This window comes from Zea mays, chromosome 10 (genome assembly GCF_902167145.1).
Source record: "Zea mays cultivar B73 chromosome 10, Zm-B73-REFERENCE-NAM-5.0, whole genome shotgun sequence".
Classification (NCBI taxonomy): domain Eukaryota; kingdom Viridiplantae; phylum Streptophyta; class Magnoliopsida; order Poales; family Poaceae; genus Zea; species Zea mays.
This window is the reverse complement of record NC_050105.1, coordinates 100,568,139-100,575,133: the sequence shown is the minus strand read 5'-3', so window position 1 is coordinate 100,575,133 and position 6,995 is coordinate 100,568,139.

Here is a 6,995-nt window from a genome sequence, read left to right as displayed (position 1 = left end):
GAGGCAGCGGGGGGCTCCGAAGGCTGCGGCCTCCGGCGGAGGCAAGCCGCCGCTGGCGGCGAAGGCGGGCGCCTCTGCACCCAGCAAGGCGCCGGAGGCAACGGCGGGCGCTGGAGGCTCCAAGTCAACGAAGGTGGTGCCGCCGGCCAGCGGAGTGGCGGAGGCCTCGAAGGCGGCCCGAGCGTTGCCGTTGTCGGGCAAGCGCGTTGCCGACTTCGGCACCGATATTACTATAGACGACTATCTTGGTGGTAAGTCTTTGGCCTGTTATTATTATTATTTTTTTTTCTTTTTTTTTAATTCGAAGATGCGTTGCAGGGTCGGACGAGGGGCAGCTTGCTATGGTTGCGCCTGGCGCGGAGACCGCGACGGCGGCCATAGTGCCGAGGACGAGGGGCGAGGCCCTTGGCGCCGGAGGCGAGGTGTCGGCCCTCGCGGTGGTTAGGGATGAGGCGAGCGCAGCGACACGCCGGCTGAAGGGAGTGACGGAGGCGCTGAGTCAGGCGACGGAGGCGCTGAGTCAGGTCCGCTGAGTTATACTCTCTCCCCCACCTCTTTCTTTTGGGGCAACGGCCTTACGTGTGCTCTGCAGGTGGCTGACTTCGCCAGCCGTACTGCATCGGGGGCCCTCACGGCATCTGTGTCTGCCGAAGTCGAGAGACTTCGAACACAACATGCAGACGCTGTCCGTGAGAAGTCGGCCTCCGACAGCAAGTGCCGTAAGCTGACGGACAGGGTGGCCGCCCTGGAGAGGGAGAAGGCCGACCTCCGGCGCCAGCTGGCGGCGGAGAGGAGGGAAGCCAACGAGGCCGTCGCCAAGGGGCAGGCTGCGCATGCGGAGGCCAAGCTGGCGCGGGCGAAGGGCAATCTTGCCAAGGAGCTCGCCGGACATCAGCAAAAGCGGCTCACCGCCCTGGAGAGCCGCGCGAAGGAGGCCGAGGCCGCGATGCATGCGGAGGCCGAACGGACGCGCACGCAGCTTATGGATACATATCGTGAGCTGGGTGCGCGGACTGGTGACTTCGAGGTGCCGGACCGAGAGCCCGGGCTTCGCTGTCTGCAGTGGGTGCAGGAGGAGCTGCTGGAACTTCCAGCCGTCGCGGGGGGGTTGATGTCGTACGCCTCCCTGGTCACCTGTGAGGGGGCGATGAACGCTCTCTCCCGCGAAGGGTGCCGGCACTTCGAGGCCTTCGACCAGGCGGATGAAGAATTTGATCGAGATATCTATAAGGTCGAAGACCCCGTTGTGAAGGAATCCGCCGGGGCCCTTTATGACCGGATGTGGGGTCTGTACGGTCGTGAGGTGGTCAGGGAGCGGGCCGAGACTGCGAGGGCTCAGGTAACGTTGTTGTTTGTTTGGCGGTTGCTGAATGCAGGCTGTGCGTGTGTTTGCTGAATCTGTGTGTCTTGTCTTAGGCAGAGCGCGGCGAGCGGGTGGACGACTTCGGGGCCCTAAACAGCGCGCTGCCAGGCCCGGAGCCGACCCTCGCGGAGGCTGTGACTGGGGTCGCCCTGGAGCCAACCCCGGGGACCGCAGCGATCGCGACGGCTGCCCCCACATCCGCTGTGGCCGGCGAAGACCTGCCCCCGACGGTGGCCGAAGGCGCCCCTGATGCCCCCGCAGCTGCTGTGCCGAGTGCTGAAGATCCCGCGGCGGTGGCGGCGGAGCCAAGGGCGGAGCCAACGGCGGAGGCTCCCGCAGCGTCAGGGCCTTCGCAGGTGGCGTAGTAGGTGTTTAGGGTTGGGGAATTTTTGGATGCTGTGCTGAATTTTGGTTGCTGCGCAGGTTCAAGATTTTGGGCCTGCGCACGCAACCGCTACTACTGAGTTTTTGGCGGCTTCGACCGCGGAAGGTGGGAATGAATATGGTGGGTCTGTATCTGAGTTTTTTGATTTTACTGACTCTGGGAGCTCGGTTGAGTGGACTGGGGAGTCGTCGGAGGAGGACTTGGATTATTTTGCGGCCTTGGACGTGGCTGCGGCGGAGGCTTCGCCACACGCCACGGACGCGCCAGACGTGCCAGGCCCTAGCACCGGGCGCCGACGACGAAGGGCGGTTGCAAAACGTAGGGTTAGCGCGGAGGAGGGGGCTCGGCTTCGTGTGAGTAGGGCTGGCCGTCAGGAACTGTTGTCTTTGCCGGCCGCTGCGAGTACAGGGGAAAGGGAACTGCGAAGTCTTTTTGCGGGTGAGGAGCTTAGGATAATGTTATTTAATTATAGAGAGATGGGACTTATTCCTAAGGTTGAGCCGATGTAGAGTGTGGTGCCCTCGCTTGTATATGTGTAGGGGTTTGTACGATGAAGTTGTGTGCCCTCGCGTGCCTGTGCCTGCGAGGACGTTGTGTGCCTTTGTCTGGTATGGTTGGTTATGCGGTGCTGTTGTGATTATAGTCGTTCTTAGCACGGATGGTTTGATGCTATCGTTTCTGCTTTTGTTGTACTAGTTCGGTTGCGCCCTTAGGCGGCTTCTGCGCGGAGTCTTTGCGATAGACTTCGGGTTTTTTCGCACTTGTTGTGCTTAGTCCGGCTGCACCCTTAGGCGACTTCTGCGCGGATAGTCTTCGCGATAGACATCGGGTTTTTTCGCACTTGTTGTGCTTCGTCCGGCTGCACCCTTAGGCGACTTCTGCGCGGATAGTCTTCGCGATAGACATCGGATTTTTTCGCACTTGTTGTGCTTAGTCCGGCTGCACCCTTAGGCGACTTCTGCGCGGATAGTCTTCGCGATAGACATCGGATTTTTTCGCACTTGTTGTGCTTCGTCCGGCTGCACCCTTAGGCGACTTCTGCGCGGATTTGTCGCACGCGAGGGTGGCTAGCGCTTAGCCTCGCGGTGACTTCGAATTGGTCGAATGCCGAAGACCGTTGTCGCGGTCTTTTTTCGACACATGTTTTTGCGGGGGATTTTTCTCACATATATTACATGGCTCCGCCTCGTTAAAAACCTCACCCCCCGGGAGGAAAAGAGTGCGGGCCGGTACAAGATTGTTTGCGGCGAATTACAAGGGCGAAATCAGCCCTAAATGGGTCAAACAAAAAATTTGCGAAGGTTGTCGATGTTCCAGGAGTGCTCCAGGTCCTCGCCATTTGGCGTTGTGAGCCTGTAAGCGCTGGGGGAAGCTTTTGACTTGACTATGAAGGGGCCCTCCCACTTGGGCTCCAACTTGCCCTTGGACTCCGTCCGAGCTGTTCGGACGAGTACGAGGTCCCCCTCGCTGAACTCCCTCGGGATGACTGCGTGGTCGCGCCATGCTTTGGTCTGGGCTTGGTATTTGTTTAGGGCCTGCAGGGCGAAGACCCGGTCTCCGTCAATGAGATCTTTTGAAGTTGGCTCGTCCACGTCGGGGACGGCTGACGGAACTGTACGCGGGGACCCATGCTTTATTTCTTGCAGGGTCATTGCCTCCGATCCGTATAGAAGGCGGAAAGGAGTGAACCCGGTCGCCCTGCACTCAGTTCTGTTTAGCGCCCAGACTGCCTCCGGTAATAAATCGGTCCATCTGCCTTTTTTTCATCGAGGAGCATCTTTTTGACAGCTGTGAATATTTTCCCATTGGCACGCTCCACGACCCCGTTGGACTGCGGATGATAGACTGAAGCGAAGGCAAGCTTGGTGCCGATGGAGAAACAAAAATCCTTGAAATCTTGGCTGTCGAACTGCTTGCCGTTGTCAACTGTTAGCTCGGACGGTACTCCGAAGCGGCAAACGATGTTCTGCCAGAAGAATTTTTGGGCAGTCTTTGATGTGATTGTGGAAACAGCCCTCGCTTCAATCCATTTGGTGAAGTATTCGACGGCTACGAAGGCGAACTTAAGGTTCCCCTGAGCGGTGGGCAGGGGCCCGACGATGTCCAGGCCCCAGCGCTGGAGAGGCCATGTATGGGCAATCAGCTTTGTATATTGCGAGGGGTTGCCTGACCGAGGAGAGAACTTCTGGCAGGCTTCGCAGGACCTCGTGACCCGATTTGCGGCGCAGATCATTGCGGGCCAGTAAAACCCTTGTCGGATCACCTTGGCAGCCAGGGCCCTTGGCCCTGCGTGCGAGCCGCACGTGCCACTGTGGACTTCGCGTAGGATCTGCATGCCTTCAGTTTCGGTGACGCATTTAAGCATTGGCTGACTGACCCCTTTCTTGTATAATTGGCCCTCAATCAGTGCGAAGTCCCGGCTTCGATGTCTGAGGCGCTTTGCCTCACTGACGTCAGTTGGATGATAGTACCCCTGTAGGAACAGGGTTATTGGTGTCCGCCAGTCTTCGGTCATGATTAGGTTGACTATACGGTGGCCTTCGGGGCTCCGGACGGCAAGCGTGCCGATGGTGTGAAAGAACACGTCGGAGGGCAAGGGCTCGCCCCTGGCGGCAGCCTTGGCCAATGCGTCGGCCTCCTTGTTACACTGATCCCACACAATGGATGATACCAAAAAAAACCTTTCTACAAAACTTATGCAGCACATAGAGAAAGAAAGTATTGCAAAATCCGGCAGCACCTCCCTTGAAAGTAGCATAACAAGGGAAGCATATAGTTTATACAGGATATAAAAGAAAGATAATTGCCATAGTATAATCAAAATGCAACGGTAGAAAAGAACATTCATGACCAGACAAAAGATAGACATCTCAGCCCACCAAACTAAACAGTTCAACTACCATGAAGATTAGAATGTAATAATTCCCTAGACTTGACCCTTCCTGTTTAACATCATTAATAATCAGTTATTCCTTTATTTAAAAGTGTGGTGGCCGTGCTGCTACATCCCTTCTTTCCCAAAGCAAAGATCAGGTGCCTGCATCAGACAATGCAAGAGTGAGATGACACATCTCAGCAAGTAAAAAAAACAAACAACAGTTGGACAATGCAAGCCAACCGTGCATAAGCAACCACATGGTTCCCAACTTCTTCCTTAAATATTAATTTGCAGCAAGTAAGCAAGTAATCAATTACTCAATGCCAAGATGAATTACAAAGTAAAGATCCACCTTATCCACATCACCAAAATAGGTTCCACACTTCACCCATGAATGCACATGGCTACAGATGCAACATGACTTCTGCCTTCATACCTCTAAGGATATGAAGCTGCATCATACCCCTTCTCGGGAAACATATGATGCTCATTGTACCGGTACGGTCGGACCATAAGATCGCGACGAAAACTTCAATGCAATGGATGATGAATGCATTATGCATGTCAACAACATGAGTTCTTCCCAAATAAAATGTGCTAGACATATACTTCCACCCATTTCACATCAATAACCACATGGGTAACATGATCAAACCACACCCTCCACATGTATAATCAATAAAGCATGAATATTTTCAAACGATGGTACCCAATTAGGAATATGGATACGAACACAAATAGCACAAACATAATCAAGTATGAGACTCTTCAATCAAAAGACGAAATAACCATCACTGTTTTACTTGCCTTTACCGAAGTTCGGGCAAAATCCCTAAGAACGATCCGGAAGTCCACCACCTGTTTTTGACACCCAACTTAGTGCACCAAATTCTCATGAAAAAAAACTCAAAGACAACACCGCACCTATGCGCAATCTCAAACCTCGCCGCGGTAACAATTCTCCCCTCACTAACCAAACTGCAGCGGCGCTGCTTAACAATTCCATAACATAAAATTTAGGACAGCAGTGATGATAAACAAAAACTTCAGAGACAACTACATAAAATTCCCCACAAGTTTTGTATACAACTCATGATTGAATTCTAACATCTACTTACCTCTAAACGGTCCTCAAAATAAACCCTGCAATCTGTTTTTTTTTTCTGATTTGAGCAGCGACATACGCGGATTCAAACAGCGATAACTTTTAAAATATAATTCCGATTTGAGCGCATAAGTACTTGTTGGAAAGATAAGAAAAATCCCTACATGATTCTCATACTGATTAACACTAATTACTCCCGAAACATCCCCAGAAACTGCTAACACTGCTGCTGTTCATCACTCTGAAAAATCTGTTTTCTGGACAGCCACATACCCGGATTCAAACGATGATAACTTTTAATTTATAACTCCAAATTGAGCGCATAAATACTCGTTGGAAAGATAAAACAAAGTTCTACAAGATTCTCATACTGATTAACACTAATTGCTCCCGAAAAATCCCCAGAAACTGCTAACACTGCTGCTGTTCATCACTGAAAAATCTGTTTTCTGGACAGCCACATACCCGGATTCAAACGATGATAACTTTTAATTTATAACTCCAAATTGAGCGCATAAATACTCGTTGGAAAGATAAAACAAAGTTCTACAAGATTCCCAAATTGATCCCCATTAAATCTTCACGAAAAAAACTAAAAACTGCTGGAACTACCGCTGTTCATCCACCACGCAAAATTCTGGACAGCCCCCCTCTATCTAATCGCAAACGCAACATCTAATCAATTGAATCGCAGCGCAAATGAACAAGGGATGAACACAAAAGAAAAATCACCTTGGGTTCTCCCATTTTCCTTCCTCCCTTCTTCCTTCCACCAAAACGATTGAAGATTCGCACCAAAAGACGATGATCCGAGCGGCACGGAGTAGCACCTAGGGAGGAGGGGATTGGGGGGGGGGGGGCTAGGGTTTTGGTGGCTGCAACAATGGAGGGAGGAAGAGGTGGGCAGGGGGGCGGCGGCCAAGGGGAAAGGAGGAGTGGGGGGGCGGCTGCACATGGGGGGGGTAGTTAGGAGGGTGGCGGCTAGGGTTTGGGAGGGCTAATGGGCCGAAACACCAATTGCGGCCCAACTAACCCACGCGACAGCTCCCGACCGCAACGCAAACGTCAAACCAAATAAATTATACTGCCCTAGTTGCGAATGTTGTTCACAAAATTCCAAATCCCCAAAACAACAACTGGATGAGGGAAAAAAACAAAAAGAACAACCCCCAACTTCTCTTCTTTGCAAACCGGGTATCACATTCTACCCCTCTTAAAAAGAATTCGACCTCGAATTCTGACGCTTCTGTCGGAATGACACAAG